Below are 19,322 nucleotides of genomic sequence, written 5' to 3' on the forward strand. Positions count from 1 at the left end.
TCTATCTCTTTCTTTAGGTTTAATAGTAATTGCTTTATACATCTGGGTGCTCCAGTGTTGGTTGTACACACACACACACACACACATATATGTGTATATATATATATACATATACATATATAAATATATATGTATGATTGTTGTGTCTTCTTGCCAGGTAGATTTCTTTTCATTATATAATGGCCTTCTCTGTCTCTTTTTATAGTTTTTGGTTTAAGGTCTATTTTATCTGATATAAGAATAGCTACTCCTGCTTGGTTTTGGTTTCCATTTTCATGGTATATCTTTTTCCATCCTTTCACTATTAGTCTGTTTATGTCTTTACAGGTGAGGTGAGTCTCTTGAAGACAGCATATAGTTGGGTCTAGCTTTTTAATCCATTCAGTCAATCTGTGTCTTTTGAGTGGGGAATTTAATCCATTTATATTTAGGGTCATTATTGAATGGTATTGTCTTACTCTTGGCAATATCAATTTTCATTTTGGATGTTTTCAATATCTTCTTCTCCTCTCTTCCCCTTTCATTGTTTGTCTTTAGTGTTAGTTAGTTTTTTGAGGTGGTAAGATATGATTTCTCTCTCTTTATCATTTGAATTTTTGTTCTACCAGTGGGTTTTCTTCTTCCTTGCATATTCATAGAAGTGATTATTGTTTTCCAGATTTCAGATGCAGGACTCCCTTGAGGATTTCTTGTAGGGCTAGTCATGTGATGGTGAACTCCTGCAGTTTTGTCTGTCTGGGAAATATACTATTTCTCCCTCATTTCTGAAGGATAGGTTTGCTGGGTATAGTATTCTCAGCTGGAAGCTTTTTTCTTTTAGTATTTTGAATATATTATCCCACTTTCTTCTGGTCTGTAGAGTTTCTGTTGAGAAGTCTGCTACTTGTCTGATGGGGATTCCCCTATAGGGGATTTGACACTTTTCTCTTGCTGTTTTTAAGATTCTCTCTTTGTCTTTGAGTTTTGCCGGTTTTATTATAATGTGTCTTGGAGAGGACCTTTCTGGATCGAATCTGTTTGGGGATCTATGAGCCTCCTGAATCTGAAGGTCAGTGTCTCTCTCTATAACTGTGAAGTTTTCTGCTATTATTTCATTAAATAGGTTTTCAACACCTATTCCTTTCTCCTCCCCTTCTGGAACATCCATGATTTGAATGTTTGTGAGCTTAAGATTTTCTGCTAGCTCTTTTAGCTTTTCTTCATTTAAAAAATTTTTTGTCTGCTTTTGTTATTTTGAAAAGATTGTCTGCAAGATCAGAAATTCTTTCTTCTGCTTGTTCTAACCTGCTGCTTAAGCTCTCAGATGTGTTTTTTATTTTGTTGAATGAATCTTTCAGTTCCAGGAGATCTGCTACATTCTTTTTTGAGGTATTAACATCTTTGTAAATTTCCTCCTTCATATCCTAGATACTTTTTCTCATGTTGTTGTGTCGTCTAACCGAGTCTTCTTGTATTTCATTGAGTTTCATAACTATTGTTGCTCATAATTCCTTTTCAGTCATATCAAGGGTTTCCTGCTCTATGAGGTCTGGTACTTGAGATTTATTTTATTTCTTTGGTGGCATCATATTTTTTTGTTTTTTCATATTCTAGTATCTCTATTTTCTTGTTTTTTCATATTTCTATTATCTCTATGTCTTGTCATCTGGTAGAGCAGTAGCTTCTTCTACCACTCTGGAGTGGGCTTTGAGGAGAGAGACTCCTATAGATGTGTTTTATATTGACTGTTGAGTAGGCTGTTTTAGGATTGGTTCGGGGTAGATGCAGTAGTGTAGTCTCTGTGTGGATACTTCAGCCGTGTCCAGTATTGGAGGTACATGTGAGTGCCTCTGTTGCCTAGGCACTGGGGCACTTAGTGATTCCTTGCTGAGGTTAGTGACACTACGTTTGTTCATCAAGGATGTGGGTAAGCTCTCAAGTTCTTTGGAGAAGTGCCTGGGTTCTCTGTCACTCTTTGGCTGGAATGGGTGTCCCTGGGCAGGTGTGTTGGCTCTGCAGCTGGTGACTCGTGACCCTGATGGGTGCACTGGGGTATACTGGAGCTCCTCAGTTTGAGTGACTAAGCCTGGGCAGGGTTTCTCTTTCCTCTTTCCTTCAGGCAGAGGCTCCTCCTGGGTCCTTGCTTCCCACAGTTGGGGGATGGGTTGGTGGTGATTGTGAATTTTCTTTCTTACTCATTTAGGTTTCTGTACTCTTGGGGGTTCCACATGTGTCTCTCCCCAGCTTAAGGCAGTTGTGTGGGCTGTACATATACCTCCCAGCCCCAGATATGGTACCATGTGTGCTATTGTGATTACCCCTGTGAGTTGGGCCACTGGGTTGTGGGTCTGAGCTCTCCTTCTGTCAACTCAGTTGAGTAGTCAGTGGGCCACCTGCATGAAAGCAGTGGCTGCTGCTGTGGTAATGAGCCATCCATGTGGCAGCAGTGGCTGTGGTGGTGGCTGTGGCAGACCACCCATGTTGAAGTAATGTCTCAGGATAGGTATTCTTTTTTCATCTTTGTTAAACTGTTCTTGTTAACTTATGGGGGAACTTAAACTCAGAAACTTAATTAACTTGCTCCAGACCACACATCTAGAAATGGACCAAGCTAGTACTCAAAGTTAGTTGAGTCCAAAGACCGTACATTTTCACCATATCAGAGAAGGCTAATAGACTTGAACTCATGTGCCCAGTGTGATTGATTGGTGGAAGGTGAGGGCAGCATTAAGCATAATGAGGCTGTGCCTAGGCTCAGGGAACAGTATGCTGTTATCAATGAGTAACTTTGCCTTGGGCATTGGTGGGGATCAGGGCAAGGGCAGCCAACCTGCCTCCCCGTGTCATGCAATTCTTAACCACCTCGTTCCTACTCACCAGAAGGAAGGGGTTAATTTGTCTTTTTAAAATACTTCTTTATACCTTATAGTGTCTTTCTGTCCCTTGTCATCAAAGAAAGCATCCCTTTTTTGAAGCTTTTAAGCCCCACAAGATAGTCTTCCTGCAATTCCTTTTACTCAGTGCTGATTTTTTTTTACCTCTTCGGCTTCAGGAAGACCAGAAGCAGCTTGATTTCACACATCTCTTCTCGATCAGAGTATCTTCCCTTCCCCTGACCATTTTCCTGTCTGATTTTCTGATTTTGGAGCCTATTTCACTATGTACCTACTATATTTATGGCCTGGACAAATTGCTTAATCTCTCTTACTGTATTTTCTTACCTATCTTTTTTTAAGTATATGTGAATGCATATGAGTGTAGAAGGTGGGCAGAGATTCTCATCTGAGCAGCTTTATAGATATGCTTATGCCTGGGAACCAGTCCAGACTGGTTGAGTCAATTTCTTGAGTTAGGGCCCAGAAACCAGTTTGTTAAAAGCTCCCAGACAATTCTAATATGCATCCATTGCATCCATCCGTAGTAGAGAACCACTGGACTACCACTAAATAATTACATGCAAGACACTAACTAATATCATCTGTTAATAAACTAGCTGGCTTTGAGTTCACTTTTGTGCCCCCATTTAAAGGCTAACTAGCCCCTTCAAACACTTACGTGCAAATTTTTTTTTTTTTTTTTTTTTTTTTTGTCTTTTTGTGACCAGTAAAGGGATCACAACCCTTGGCTTGGTGTCGTCCGCACCGCGCTCAGCCAGTGAGTGCATCGGCCATTCCCATGTAGGATCCGAACCTGTGGTGGGAGCGCCGCTGCGCTCCCAAGCGCTGCACTCTCCTGAGTGCGCCACGGGGCCGGCCCTACGTGCAAAATTTTTAAAACTCAGCTTTTAAACAGATCTTAAATATATTGGCTTTTTCATGGAACTGTTACATAATCGTATTGTTGGATTTATTAGTCTTCCTGCTTTTGCAGTGTGTAGTGTTCTGATTTAGTTTATAATTTACTGTATTTGCTAAATCAAGTTTCTAAAAATGTAATCTGTGGACCATTTACATCAGAACTAGCTGATGTGATTCTTTAAGGAAAATGAAGGTTCCCAGACCTTCTGAGACCTACTGAATCTGAGCCTAAGGGGGTGGTGCCTGGGAGTCCATATTTTTTAAAAGCACCTGCTGCAAACTGCAAGCACACTAAAGTGTAAACAGAAGAACTTGCTTATGTTTAGAATGATTTGTATGACATTCACCATAGCACTGCAGCACTAGACATGCATGAGAGTTTAGTAAACACATCTGATCATTGTCATTATGAAACATACAAAATACTGTTGCATTTTTACACATAGGCCTTATATTGCCTTTTTTTTTTTTAAAGAATCTTCTTGCACCTTTACTTAACAGTCTCTACTAAGCAAATTATACTTTAGTTGAGGATAACTGCAGAGTTTCTGTTTTGTTTGGCTTTCAGCATTCCCCTCCTTTTTAATCATCTCAGCAGAATCCACACAGGTCTTGAGGTCAGGATTAATGGGTTATTCTCTGCTGAGCTTCTTTGAAAACAGGCTTAACCTAGAGGATGTTTTCCCTGCTACATAAACCAATTATCTGGGTGCTGGGTGGGGGAACAGAGTGGCCCTGGAGTCTAGGTTTAAAAACAGAAGTCCCAATTTGATGTTCAATTCTCCACTGACATACTCCAACCTTATCCCTGGTCTCCGGATTCCTTGTTGCTTATTTTCTCTTAGAAAAAGTGTCCAGTGCCTGGTTTATAAAGTCCAGTTATCATTAATGAGCCAGTGGATAAAAAATCTTTTGAATATCTGATATAAAAGCTCCACTTAATGCACAAAGCAGACTCTTATTACATTAGTACTTGAACAACTTGTTTTAGCAAGTCTAGAATTTAATTTTAATGTTTTCTGTAAGGTTGATTTCACTACAAGGGTGGCCAGGCAGTGGGACTCATGTGTGGCTGATGTAAGTGATGACAAGGCTTAGCTTTCATAAAGCATGTTTCCTTCAAGGAGGAAAGTTTTCTTCCTCCAGCTTTATGAGTATTTCTAATCTAGGGAAGATCTGTAATGATGTCAAAGGCTGGCTTTCTCTAGAAAATGGCTAGCCATCCTCAGCTGACTCCATGAGGTCATATTTTCCTGTAGCTAGTGCTTCCCAGGATGATTTTGAGTTATTTTTGTATTCTTGAACAAAAGATGATAATTTTCTGAAATGAGTCTCGCTTTTACTTTGTATTCTATGTTGCAAAGAGACTAGATCTTTACCATTATGATCCATGTGTGCTTCCAACACACTGCTGTTGTCCAGTAGCTTCACCCACTCCAAGGCCCCTTGGTTTCAGCTCATGTGCACTCAAGACAAATAAAATCTGGTTTACAACAAAATGAGCTCATTCTCCTGGACAAAGGGAACCCCAGGTTGCCAATTCTGGTACTAATGTCCCTCTTACATTGTTATGATTGTTCAGCACAACCACGGAAGCTTAATCTACTTTATTTTTTTTGGCAGCTGGCCAGTGCGGGGATCTGAACCCTTGACCTTGGTGTTACCAACACCACACTCTAACCAACTGAGCCAACTGACCAGCCTTGATCTACCTTAGAATTCAAGTGTCAACTCTGGAATATTACAAAGGTAATGATAAGTAATAATAGTTTCATAAAATCATCCTTCCTTGAAAAAGCTGTAATACATCGTCTGTAACACAAACAACAGTGAACATTTTATGGTGCTATTTACCAGGCCTTTGGCATGTGCTTCGTATGCATTATTTCATTTAGTCCTTACAGCAAGCCCTAGTGGTAGGACTCTTTATTATCCCATTCTACAGAAGAAGAAACTGAAGCACACAGGTATGCTACAGCTAGTTACGCTCAGAAGAGTAGTTTAACCATGCCTGTCTGAGCCCCGAGCCTATCCTCTTACCACTTAGGTTAGGATGCTTTTATAATAATAATTTTAAAAATAACAACATTGTAAAAACTTACATTTATTGACTGCTAGCTGTGTGCCAGACAAGTTGGACATATATACTTTAAATGTAATAATTCACCTTATCAGGTAACTATTATTATCACCACTTTGCAGATGAGGAAACAGAGGCTGAGAGAGGTTCAATAACTTGCCCAAGGAAGCGGCGGAACAAAGTCACAGGGAGGGCCTGCCTTGACCTGTCAGTATCTCATCTCCCAGTGTTCAGTGCCCTTATAGCTGTAGAATGTCAAGAATTGCAGAGCTACAGAGATTCTGTGGTCAAACAGCCAGGGATGTCCAGCAGGGCACTGACCTGGGCAGGGGCTCTAGTGGATAAGACTGGACATGGGAGAGAAACTAGGGTGATTGCACTGAAGCTGCAGAGCAGGAACCTGAGGAATAAGCAAAGGGTCAAATGTAGGGTTAGATACAACAAAGAACACATGGATAGACCCAAGTGGCTGGGTGGAGGGAAACAACCAAGGCAAAAGAACCTCAACCAGGGTAGCAAGACAGAATGGGCAGGTTTGGGAGACAGCAGTGAGCAGTCTCTGAGGACAGGAGAGGGGACGGGGAACCCACATATGACCTGGAAACAAAGTGATCAGAAAGCCAGTGGGGTGAGGGGGAGGGATGAACCCCTGCCACTGACCTCATCAGACTGCTGATTAGCTGAGTGAACCGACCCCCGACAAGATAAAAATCCAGATCAGGATGGACTTTATTTGTGATCTCTCCCCCGTAGAGATAGATGAAGCAGTCTATGTGGCCCTCCATCACAGGGCTTGCCAGCATTCCCATTCGCCACGTACCCAATTTGCTTTGACTAGAACAGCCATCCACTGAATTCATTAAAGGTTTTTGTCATGAGAGTATCTTGGCTCTGGCTAGCGTCTTCAATAAAACATGTCTCACTTTGTTCTCTATCAGTCAATCTCCCTGGACACCCCCATAATCATGCTTTTGTAAACAAAGCAGGCTTTGAAGCCACTAGGAGGCCTGCAAGGCTGAGAGACGAGAGTGGGCCGCAGCTCCCTGGTGTGACCCGGAGACTGGAAATCTCTTATGACCTGCATTGTTTCTTCTGATTATGAAAGTAGCGAGTGTTCATTGTAGAAAATACACCAAAGCATCAAGAAAAAAAAATACTATCCAACAGAGATATGAAATGTAACATCCAGTTTAGAGCATGTGGGGATGGATGGATGGATAGTTTTTTAATTTATGGCATTATATTATGCGCAGTTGTATTTCCGGGTTTTTTCACTTGACACAGATCAGAAGCATGTTCCCATGTCAAATCAGTATTCAAGCATCTTCAGCGACTACATGTTAACCCATACGATTGAGTATCAGTTACTTACATCTCAGGGTTTCTTATTTACCTTTTTATCAGGCTGCTGTGTTTGTTCTGTGGGTACATATTCAAACCCTGCCTTCTCCCTTTCCTCTCTATGCTTTCTGAAGTTCAAGACACTGGCTCTGAGATCCAGAAGACCCTGCTAAATAAGCACTGGGAAACAGAAATTCTGGGTTTTGTCTTGAGTTCTGCCGCCAATTCCCTAGGCAGCTGTGGACGAATCACTCTCGCCTGTGTGTCATCTTCCACATCTGTCACGTTACACTGTTGGATTTAAAGTAGGGCAGTTGGGTAAATGAGAAGACATGACACTGAACAGCAAACCTGGCCCAGAGCCAGAAAGAGCTGCTGTTTCCTACAGAGAAGCCATCATGATAACCTGGGCCAGGCATGACACACACGCTGGATCCTCCTCACATCCCATGAGGTAAGAACTACTATTATTCACATGTGGTGGAAGAGGAAACTGAGGCTCGAGGGGATTAAATGACTGGACAGAGGCCCAGCAAGTAAGAGGATGGGAGTGAAACCCGGCCTGAGCTCAGCCACTGTGCTGAGCCCTTGGAGATCACTGTCGCTTTGCCTAGGGTGAAGCACTCTTCCCAAAAGACTCTGAACTCTATGGCCACATCCTGGGAGACAGCATTTGACAGTGGCTTTCAAAGATGACACATCTGCACATTTTAGAAGCTGGTGAAAGTTTGTACATGAGGCAAATATTTTTTACGATTCAAATCAAGTAGGAAGGACTGAAAACAGATGTGTGACACATGAAAGAGAAACAGCTCTTCAAACACTTCTCTGGAAAATTGAGACACTCAGAGGCTTCTGTCTCTAGGATCCACGTTTAAAAAGAACCCAGTCCCTGATGTCCTGATGTCCTTGCTCCTCATTCTCTTTCCTGAGTATTTTAATCATAAAAGCGTGTAGCTCTTTAACATCTCCCTTGTCCTGTTCCCCGCCTCCCCTGCACAGGGAAACGGTCCCACAGATACAGATCTATTTCTGTGAATCTAGCCACCTCCTCACCATCCCATTCTCCTCTGTCATTTCCCTCTCTCCTGCCCCCCACACCCAAGGGCCCATGAGAAGGCCTCAGAATGGGGAGAAACTCCCCCCACCCCACCCCCCACCTTGCCCTGACAATGACTTACACATTGCACAGAGCAAGCAGGACAGAAGAGGACTCATCACAAAGCAAGCCAGTTGTCATGCTTCCTTCTGAGCCCTCACAGCCACCACTGCCACGGCAGCCAAGCCTCTGCCAGGCCTGGTGCTGTCTCTGTGCAACCTCCAAGTGACACCCACAGTGAAAAGGAAGAAAATGGGGAAGAGATGGTGGACAGCTCTGGCCTGCTGGAGCTGAAGACGTGCTGTCCAATTCAGCAGCCACTAGCCCCACGTGGCTATTGAGCACCTGAAATGTGGTTAGTCCAAATTGAGATGTGCCGTATTATAAAATATACACCAGACTTTAAGGATTTTGTATGGAAAAAAAAAGAATGTAAAATATTTCAGTAATATTTTTTTAATTGGTTTTGTGTTGAAATGATAATACATTGGGTATATTGGGTTAAATAAGATATATTATTAAAATCAAGTTCACCTGTGTCTTCTTGGTTTTGTAATCTGGCTTCTAGAAAACATTCAATCGCATAGATGGCTCACATTACATCTTTGTTATATTTCCATCAGGCTGCTGTGGGGTTATCAGCGTTTCTGCTGCCCCAAGTAGGAGAGACAAGACTGGAGTTCTCTGCCTCTGCCTCGGCAGCTGTGGGGCCAGTCAGACCCCACCTCGAGCCCGCTCCGGTCTCAGTGGGTCAGCCCTTAGGTGCATCTGAATGTGTGTGGAAGGAATCTATCCCAGCCTGCAGCAATTCCAGGGCATTGGTCTTCTTTAGGACTTTTAAGAAAGTCCAACCCCTCCATGCCTTCTGCTGAGGGCAAGGAGATAGGGGACAAAAGACACTTCCTCCATTTTTAGACACTCGTTCTTCCTGAAGGATAAATCACTCGTCTCTGTCCCACCCTAGCCCTGCGTCCTTCACCACGCTCTTCCCTTCCCTCTTCCTAAGTCAGAAGGCCGTCTCCTCGAGAAGGTTATGCGGGGAAAGAGGCTTTCCCAAAAGGACTTGGCAGAAAACCCTTTAGGTGGTGGCTTTGGGTACCCCACACAAGCATCCTCTGGCAGAATCCCATTATCTTCTGATTTACAGGAAGAGCCGAGAGGATGGTAAAACGCAGGAAAATATGGCTGAGAAATCTTCTCCTTAGCCATATCCTGCAAACTCCTCAAAGAAGCCTGCCCCCAGCAGCCACTGCCTCAGGGGCTATAGCAGCAGCTCAAGAAACCTGATGATCACTGAGCACCATAGTGCAGTGTAACCCAGAGGGTGGCCAGGCACTGGCCTCGTCATCATTCTTAGAAATGCAAATTCATGGGCCCCAGCCCAGATCTTCTGAGTTAGAATCTCTGAGAGTGAGCACCAGGAATCTATGTCTGACAAGATCTCCAGGTGACTAATATGCCATTAGAGTTTCAGTAATACTGCTAGAATTGACATCGATAGTTTTTGCCTAATCTGCTGATCTACTACCCTTCTTCCAATAACACCCCCTGATTTGCCTCCTGAAACCACTTCTCCTCGCATTCACAGGGTGTAGGGCTGGGGTTGGAGTGCTAATCTGTTCCCTTAATTCCATAAAGGACATGTGACCCTGGCCTGGCTAACCAGAGCATGACATCACCCCAGTCGTAGTGATTGGTTCAGGATTTATGTCTTGTGACCCAACTCAGGCCAAGTACAGCAAAGGAGTCTTGATTCCAGGACTTTGGTCAGAAGAGTTGAGAGAGGCAGGCGTGATCTTTTACACTGGGGCTGCTGAGAAAATAGGATATAAGCCTGAAACTGCCGTCAGCTACTTTGTCAGCATGAGGAGAGAGCCTGCTTGAGAATCAATCCCACAGAAGGTTTTTCTAAGAGATGCTGAGAGAATGATAGCATGAGAGACAGGTCTTCTCGGGGCTGCTGAGCTCCTTGTCCTGCTGTGCACCACATCCCATGCACCTCAAAGTCATTCCGGTTCGCTTATTTATTACAAAGTTTCCTGGCAGATGGCAAGATAGGGCCTTGAGGAAGATACATTTTTCTATTTGTGCTAAGGTGCAATTTAGGCTAGCAGTGTCCCAGGCTCAACTCCCTGAACATTTCATTTCATAAACCCATAATTCTCTTTTTGGCTTAAGCCAGTTTGAGTTATCTGTCACCTACAACTAAGAGTGTCCTCATTCTACTATGTGTACACACAAGGGTCTTGGGATTGAGGAGATAGAAAGATATATGACACTCAAGCAGTGGGTTGACCAGCCCTCTCTTGAAGGCATTGGACTAGACCAACATTTTCTGAGCTGGGCAAACACAGACACCCCAGATCTCCCCTAGAACCTAGGAGGTTCTAAAGGTGTGGGTTCTGTGCTTCTGCCTTTGTTTGGTTCCCCTAGGCAACTTAGACAAGGACTTGGACGAGATTAGCTTATGTGGGAGGTGATCTTAGAAAGCACAGTGAGGGACTGGAGAAGTGAGACAGGGGTCAGAGGAAAGCCGACAAGAGGGGCATCGTTGAAAGCGTTACTGCCAGAGACAACGGATCTCAGTGCTGCTGGGGCCCTTTGAGCGTCTGTGAAGAGCACACCTCGGATTTGTTCAGTAAGGGTGTGTTTATCCATATACTGCCAGCCCTCACTGGCTGAGCATGCTCCAGTGACCAGAGTATGCCTTTGGAGCATCTGGAAACTGCTGCAGGTAGGTGACCCCTGGGATGGGCTGAGGGCTACATGCGGGGCATCAACAGTGTCTGCCACAGCTTCCCTGGAAGACTTTGCTTGGATAAAGTTTCTCCAACTAAAGATACATTTGAAAATCACTGGTCTGAATGATCTCTAAGACCTCTTCTAGCCCTGTGGCTCTAATGTCCGGTGCCGCACAGGCTCCCTCCCAGACACGCCTCTGAGGAACAAGCACGCATAGAAGATGCTACTGCAGACGAAAGATTATCCCCTGAGACAAGGTGGGTGTCCTCTTTAGACTCCTGTCCTGCCAATGGGAGAAGATTTCTGACACAGGAAGATTTCCCTCAGCTCTGATCCCCTTAGAAACCTCACAGTGAATAGGCAACTAATCTGTTTGTAACCCCTTTCGTGACTGTTCACCCTAAAGTCCAGACCTCAAAATACAGCCTTAAATAATATCAATGGGCTGACTGCCCAGTTTCTGGGGCTCACCTTATAAATAATATGAATTCTGGGGTCTCGTGTGTTGCTGAGTTGGCTCCCCAAGAGTCTCCCACCAAACAGTGTTGGGACATGGAGAGGAGAAAGGGAGAAGATGCTCCATAGGAAGGCCTAGGGACAAATCTTTGTGTGTGTGTGTGTGTGTGTGTGTGTGTGTGTGTGTGTGTGTGTGTGTGTGTGTGTGTGTGTCTTTCTCATCTTAGAACTTTGAGCAAGTCAGAGACTCTCAGCCTCAGTTCTGCTCCTGAAAATGTATAACTGTAGCTGTCACTTAGGACTGTTATGAAGATTATGCATAGTGTATGGAACTCTTCTAGAACATTAGAAAATGTGCAGGGATTAGCAATAGCTGAACAATCAAAGCATTTGGGCTCTTGTGTGGGAAGTTCTGCATTACTGGGAAAGGTGCTGACACAGCTTCTCCTGGACAGGCCAAATTTGTCCAGGTGTGGAGAAGCTAATCAAAGAAAAAAAACAGGAGAGATTGATAAAGAGAAGTTTAGGTTTATAGGCTTGAAGTCTCAAAAGAGAACTATTACTTGGGTGACCAGGAAAGAAGATATTTGCTCAGCTCAAGAGATTAACTAAATGGAACCTGAGAATATAGATTTTCTCTGTGAAGAAAGAATCCTTCAAGAACTTAATCACTGAGAGATTTCAGGAAGAGACATCTCCTAAACTGGCCAAAGCTACAGTTTCCGTCCCCTGCATGCACCTGTCATTATCCGCCTGCATAGTATCTGTTTTCACAATGTCCTCATTCCTGATGAAAATTCACATTTGTCCCACTTCAGTCAACTGGTCTGAGACTGTTAGTAACTTGGCCCCTCAGGGGAGGCCCTGAAGGGTGAAAGAGAAATTTGGGGGTTACACTGCTGGATCTTGCTCCTGAGACAGGTCATTTCACATGCCCAGCTCTATTAAAATTATAAAATGACCAGCTTGAACCAGATGATCCCCAGGGCCCTTTCCTGCTCTAGCTGGATGCTAAGTGCTGATCTCTGAGGAGGGGCTAGTGCACATTCCCAGTGCTGCAGCCATAGGGAGCCTTTGCCCCAGCCAGAGCACACAGCCTCCGGGATGCACATCTGGGACCAGCCATACCCTGCTCTCTTCCAGGCCTGTTTCCACTCAGTGCATAAGATGCTGCTAGCCAGAAACTCCCTTGACGTAGAGTGGGACAAAGGGCACTACGGCCTCTTTCTTAGGCTCTGCACAAAAACATTGAGCCTTGGTCTGGCTTCCATTGCTTTCTGCCCTCCTGTCCCCCTGAAGTCTTGCACAGTCTGGCACTTGCAGCTCAGGACGCTTAGAAGGGGCAGCCCCTGCCAGAGAGATAAGGCACCCCCATCCTGTGAGGAGGGCCATCCTGTGTCCCCCAGGACCAGGTCCCTTTGAAGGAAATGGGGTCCTCCAAGCAGCAGCCTTTCTCTGCTCCCCACAGAGGAAGGGGTACATATGGCCTCTGTATAGGTGATACCTTCATGCAACTAGCCCTAAATAGCAAGGCTGGGGGAAACCACGCTCCATCCAGCTTGCCCTGAGAGTTCACAGGGTGCAGGATTGGGCTCTGGTGACAGGCTGAGCCTGTCCTCCCACAGCTAAGGAGATGGGAGAGCTGAAGATTAAGAAAATCTCAAGGCTCCTGCCTTCTGTCTGGGGACTCTGGAGCAGAGCTGGAGTGTGTCATTGTTATGCCTTGGAATGGCTCCATTCTTCATAAAAACAAATTCTAAATAATGCTGCAGCTGAATGCAGAACCTAAAGTAAGGATCCAACAGTGGTACCAGCTGGAAGAGTTCATGAGGGAGTTGGATGTGGCATCTCCAGATTCTTTTCTAGCCCCACCAGGATTGTCAGCTGTCACACTCTTGGGACTGAGAAATTGCCTTTAAAACTGCTTAATGTGGCTGTGGGGTTCCTCTTCTCCTCAGCTGCATTGTTACACAGTCTTTATGGCTTTTTAAGTGGCTGTCTATGAGCCTCAGGTGGAGTTTTCTTTTTATTTGTTTGTTTGTTTATTTATTTTTGTAGCTTTCCCTTTCTTTTCCTCTACTGTGGCCACTGAACATAAGAAACAAGGGTTTATATGCCCAAAAGAATTGAAAGCAGGATCTCGAATGTTCATAGCAGCATTATTTACGGTGGCATTATTCACAAAAGCCAAAAGGTAGAACAAACCCAAGTGCTTATAGAAGGATGCATGGATAAACAAGATGTGGTATAGACATACATGAAATATTATCCAACCTAAAAAGGAAGCAAATTTTGACACATGCTACAACATGGATGAATCTTGAGGACATTATGCTAAGTGAAATAAGCCAATCACAAAAGGACAAATACTATATGATTCCACTTATATGAGATGCCTAGAGTTGTCACATTCATAGAGACAAAAAGCAGAATTGGTGGTTGCCAGCAGCTGGGGGCAGAATGAGGAGTTATTTTTAATGGGTACAGAGTTTCAGTTTTGCAGGATGAAAAAGTTCTGGGGATTGGTTGTCTAACAACATGAATTTAACACTACTGAATAGTACGCTTAAAAATGCTTAAGATGGTAAATTTTGTGCTATATGTATTTTACCAAAATTTAAAAATTTAAAAAGAAACAACAGTGGCAGTAGATGAGGTACATGGGAAAGTAAGGCCTGGGTGGATTCCATTTGCATGTGCGCCCGCTATCCTGGCACCAAAGCCACGTGCAACAAGAGGTACTCGAGTATCTCTGGGGATGAGCACTTGATGTCAGTCAGAAGAATTTGGCCTGTTTCCCCCTTAGATTCCATGTCGACCACTGAAGTCTTCTCTGTCTAAGACATCTGAACACACCCAAAGGGACCATTGTCAATACTCAGATATGAATGCCCCTACAGTGTGTTACGCACTGAATGAAAAAGATAGGAAACAGCTCTGCTTCCGCTCTGACTAGTTCACACCTACAAGGAAAACCACCACTGAGACAGCAGTCAATAGAATCTCATCTGACATTTAAGGCCATCATTATTGACCCAAAGAAATAGCACAGCAGTAGAATTGCAAGTGGTTGCCAGAGGGTGAGGCTCTGGAAGGAGACTGCCTGAATCTGAACCCTGGCTCTGCCTTTTATTCATTATTTTGACATGACCAAATCATTTAACCTTTCTATTATTCATCTTTGAAATAAGAATAATGATATAGGTGCTTGTTTGGGTTCAGGGAGATGTAAATGAGATCTGTTTGGGAGTGCTTACCCCAGAGCCTGCTCACAGTACTTGATAAATGAAGATGGTTACTATTTCCTCCACTCAGCCAAGTCCTACCCGTGTTCCGAGAACCAGCTCAAGTCCCTTCTCCTCTATAAAGTCTTCTTAGAGCCCACCATGAACCAATAGCCCACCGTGTACCCCAACACCCCAACATGAACCAACAGCAAAGCATGAACTCTCCCATGACACTGATTACTTGCACCCTTCATCCCTGTGGCAACTCATCAAGGATCAAGCCTCATCAGACCCTCCATACTGCAGGGTAGAGAGGGTTAAGAGCTGTCATTCTTAGAAACCGAAGGCTCAGGAGTCACAAGCAATGGCTCACAGGTTGTGCTTGGTATCTGATAACATGGGAATACAAGATGTGACCTTGTTCAATGTTGCAGTTGGAATTAACATTATTTGTGCTCTATGATTTGAGGGGTACCAAAAAAAGTCTGCCACCTCAAATCTCTGCACACCAGTGCAGAAGGCCTTTGGAGTCAGTCACTTTGCATTCATCTATCAACCTGATTTTAAGTGTAAAATCTTTCCTGTGAGGGATCTATGCTCACCTGACGTAAGTGAGTTTCTTGTTTTTCTGAGACCATCTTTTAAATCTTGAATTTACCATGTTTGGTGGCAAGGATTCAGAAAGCAAGGGAGATGGATCTCAGGGAAAACCTGACCTACTTTGTAATTAATCCATCCGTTCGTTCTTCTCACTTGGACACTCATTCAGTAAACATTTCTTGAACATCTGCCATGTGCCAGGCACTGTTTGCCCCAGCAGGGAGGGCTCTACTCAACAGCCCTCTTGAAGCCTCTGAAAAGGGAATTCTCCGGTCTTTCCAATGCTGCTTTGGCATCCAGCATATTGAGTAGCTCTGCATGGTGACATGGGAAACATAATGCTATTCAACTGAGCAACTTTTGTTCAAAGGCTATGATTTATTTATCTCTTATCCTGAATACCTCGTAGGTTGCTGGCATGTGCTAGTTTGGTAAGGTTGGTTGGATGGGTGGATGGATGGATGTTGTAGATAACATGAGTCTTAATTTGGGTTCCCCAGAAACAGATCATGAGACAAGGATTTGAGTGAAAGCCATTTATTTGGGAGGTGATCCCAGGAGGTGCTGATAGAGGCATGGGGAAGTGAGACAGGTAAGGGAAGGAAGGCAATGCATGGTGTGTTCTTGAGCAGGTCACCTCTGAGGGCGACAGGGGCTCAGTCCCACTGTAGAACTCTGGGAGATTTTGTAGAATGTGGCTTAGAGTTATTCCACCCAAGGTGCCAGGAAGCTGGATTCTTAACCTCCAAGTCCCATCCAGCACTGGCTGAGGACTACTCCAAAGGGAGTTCACTCCCAGCCCTCTTAGCCAAGAGAAAACCCCCAGGCATGTAGGGGCAGTGCCTGCAAGTGGATAGCTGATGAGTATTGGCATGGTGAGTGCTGAGGAATACGGTGGGCCACTGACAGTGTCTGCCGCACCCCAGAGTCTGGGATTGGTGTGAAAGCTCATCTCACTCATGCTCCCACCAGCATGCAGGGCCCTCCCCTACAGACCAGATATTCGCTCAACCAGCCTCTGATTGAACTTCCTCAGGCTCTCTCCCCAGCGCCCTAAAGGCAGTAAGAGACAAGTTAGCTGCACTAACTCTGGGAGGGTCATCTTGTCCCTCTGCCAGCTCCATCAGGGTGGTAAACCTGCTTCCCAGCACCCTTGAGGTGTGGCCTGGCTGAGCGTCAGAATACCATCCATTGCCCTGGAAACGCTGCAGTCGTGCCTGGTACCAGGAGGGACACTTACTCCCACTCCTCCTGGCTCCATGTCGAGAGACTTTTGTTAGAGAAGCACTCCTGGTCTGAGTGATTTATCCAGCTGCTGAGCATGGAAGAATGGCCTGCTGTGATCAGCTGGGTCCTCCCCTTCTCTCTCCCCTTCCCCAGAGCCCACCCACCTGCAGGAAGCATGCGTCCCCTGCTCCTCCACAGCGGGGTGGCCTGCAGTTGTCCAGCACGGCTGGGGACTGGGTACAGAGGTCTGCATAAGTCTGAGGCCCACTGAACCACTGAGGCCACGTTTCTTCCATAGCACTATCATTAATAAATGTGATATTTCTATCTCCATCTGACTGACTCTACATCTATCTCTCAGCTGATTCCAAACTGGGTGAGGAACAGTGGCATTGTGGGCCTTCCTAAAACTCCAACAGAGGCCTTCTCCTAGTATCTACAGCCATCAAATTGCAATGTAGTATTCAATATACTACACCAAAAATAGCTCCGGAGTCAAAAAAAAAAAAAGAAATGCAGTATACTGTAACCTCTTCTTGAATATTCATAATGACCATGAGTATGTATATTAAAAGAGCTTAGAATCCCATCAGTTATAAATAAATGAACAAAAGTCTTGCAAAACTTTGTTTAATAAATTAGAGGACAAACCAAACGTTTTTTATTCTCTCACAAAGCAAAAATCAACACAGAAAACCAACTTCTGTGTCACAGTGTGTGGGGATTTCTCCCACCAGTAAGCAAGCAACCAGTTCCCCAGTGGACACTGGCTGGGTGTCCTCTAATTCAATTCCGGCACTATCTACCTGGAGACAGTGTCAGATTCCACAAGTTAAGGACTCAGTCCCCAAGACTACCCTCCACTTCAGATGCCAGCTGCAAGGCCAAGCTTCTGGAACTTCTGACCAATGAACTATAAATCAGGGTTCCCACAACCCCCTCGCTGGGTTCAATTAGTTTGCTTGAGCATCTCACAGAACTCAGGAAAACACATACTGCCCACAGTCTGCAGCAGGTAGGGTGGTGGTGCTGAGCGCTCTGTGCAGCCTCTGGGCATCGCAGCCCAGTTGCTGCGGCCTAGGGCTGGGGTCCAACTGCTGATTCAGCCCATCAGAGGTGCTCAGCAATGTCTGCCAGATGTGGAATGGGCAAAGCGGTTCGGGGGAGCTGTCATGTTTCCCACCAAGGAAACAGCCCACTGGAAGCCTCCACCTTGGAATGATGTGAACCCTCCGAAGGACAAAATGGTGTTGAACCCAACCCTGAACTTTGGGCCCCAGCACCCAGCAGCTCATGGCATCCTGTGACTACTGATGGAATTGAGTGGGGAGATGGTGTGGAAGTGCAACCCTCACATCAAGCTCCTGCACCGAGGCACTGAGGAGTTCAAGGAATACAAGACATATCTGCAGGCCCTTCCGTACTTTGACCGGATAGACTATGTATCCAAGATGTGTAACAAACAGGGCCATTCACTTGCTGTGGAGAAATTGCTAAACACCCAGACCAGGCACAATGGATCTAAGTGCCAGTTAGAGAAATCACACAGCTTTTGAACCACATCATGGCTGTGACCTCGCATGCCCTGGACACTGAGGCTATGACCCCTATTTTCTGGATGTTTGAAGAAAGAGAGAAGATGTTTGAGTTCTATGAGCAAGTGTCTGGAGCCTGAATGCATGCTGCTTATATCTGGCCAGGAGTGCATCAGGATCTACCCCTTGGGCTCATGGATAACATTTATGAGTTTTCTAAGAACTTCTCTCTTCTGATTGATGAGTTGGAAGAGATGCTGACCAACAATAGGATCTGGTGAAATCAGAGAGTTGACATTAGAAGACACACTTAACTATGGCTTTAGTGGACTGTTGCTCCGGGGCTCAGGCATCCAGCAGGAACTGCAGAAGACTCAGCCCTATGATGTTTATGACCAGGTGAAGTTTGATGTTCCTATTGGTTCTCGAGGGGACTTCTGTGACAGGTGCCTGTGTTTAGTGAAGGAGATGAACCAGTCCCTTTGAATCATCTTACAGTGTGTGAACAAAATTTCTCCTGGGGAGATCAAGGTTGATGATGGCAAAGTGTCTCCACCTAAGCAAGCAGAGATGAAGACTTCCGTGGAGTCACTGATTCATCACTTTATAAGTTGTATACCGAGGGCTACCAATTTCCTCCAGGAGCCACATATACTACCACTGAGGCTCCTAAGGGAGTGTTTGGGGTGTATCTAATGGCAGCAGCCACCCGTACTGATGCAAGATCAAGGCTCCTGGTTTTGCACACCTGGCTTGTTTGGACAAGATGTCTAAGGGACATGTTGGCAGATGTCCTTGCCATCGCAGGTACCCAAGATGTTGTGTTTGAAAAAGTAGATTAGTGAGCAGGGGAACAGCATTTGATCTCCTCTGCCTATCAGCTTCCTCTGCAGAGCCTGTCCCTTATTGGAAATGGGGCTCTGTGTGTGTGTGTGCGTGTATGCCTAGCTGTCAGGCTTTCTGTGCATGTACTAGAAAAGGAGAAATTATAATAAATTGGCCACCTTGTGGCCCCTATCCCCACTCCCCCAAAAAACATACTTAACATTTGCTGGTTTATTATAAAGGCTATTACAAAGGATGCAGATGAAGCGATGTGTAGGGTGAGGTATGGCGGGAGGGGTGCGGGCTTCCATGCTCTTCCTGGGTGCTCCATCCTCCAGGTAACTCCACGTGTTCAGCTATCTGAAAGATCCCAGAACGCGGTGTGGGGCGGTCCTGGGTACTGAGCCCTTAACC

General features: G+C 44.9%; 1 non-coding gene and 1 pseudogene across 1 annotated transcript; one reads left to right on the top strand and one right to left on the bottom strand.

The window, feature by feature from the left end:
* Positions 1-5,400: 5,400 nt before the first annotated feature.
* Positions 5,401-5,475, bottom strand: TRNAT-GGU (transfer RNA threonine (anticodon GGU)). The gene has a single exon. It is a non-coding gene; the product is annotated as a tRNA-Thr (tRNA).
* Positions 5,476-16,650: 11,175 nt separating this feature from the next.
* On the top strand, positions 16,651-18,925 carry LOC134370510 (NADH dehydrogenase [ubiquinone] iron-sulfur protein 2, mitochondrial-like; annotated as a pseudogene).
* The last annotated feature ends 397 nt before the right edge of the window (positions 18,926-19,322 follow it).

This window comes from Cynocephalus volans, chromosome 2 (genome assembly GCF_027409185.1).
Source record: "Cynocephalus volans isolate mCynVol1 chromosome 2, mCynVol1.pri, whole genome shotgun sequence".
In the NCBI taxonomy this organism is placed as follows: Eukaryota; Metazoa; Chordata; class Mammalia; order Dermoptera; family Cynocephalidae; genus Cynocephalus; species Cynocephalus volans.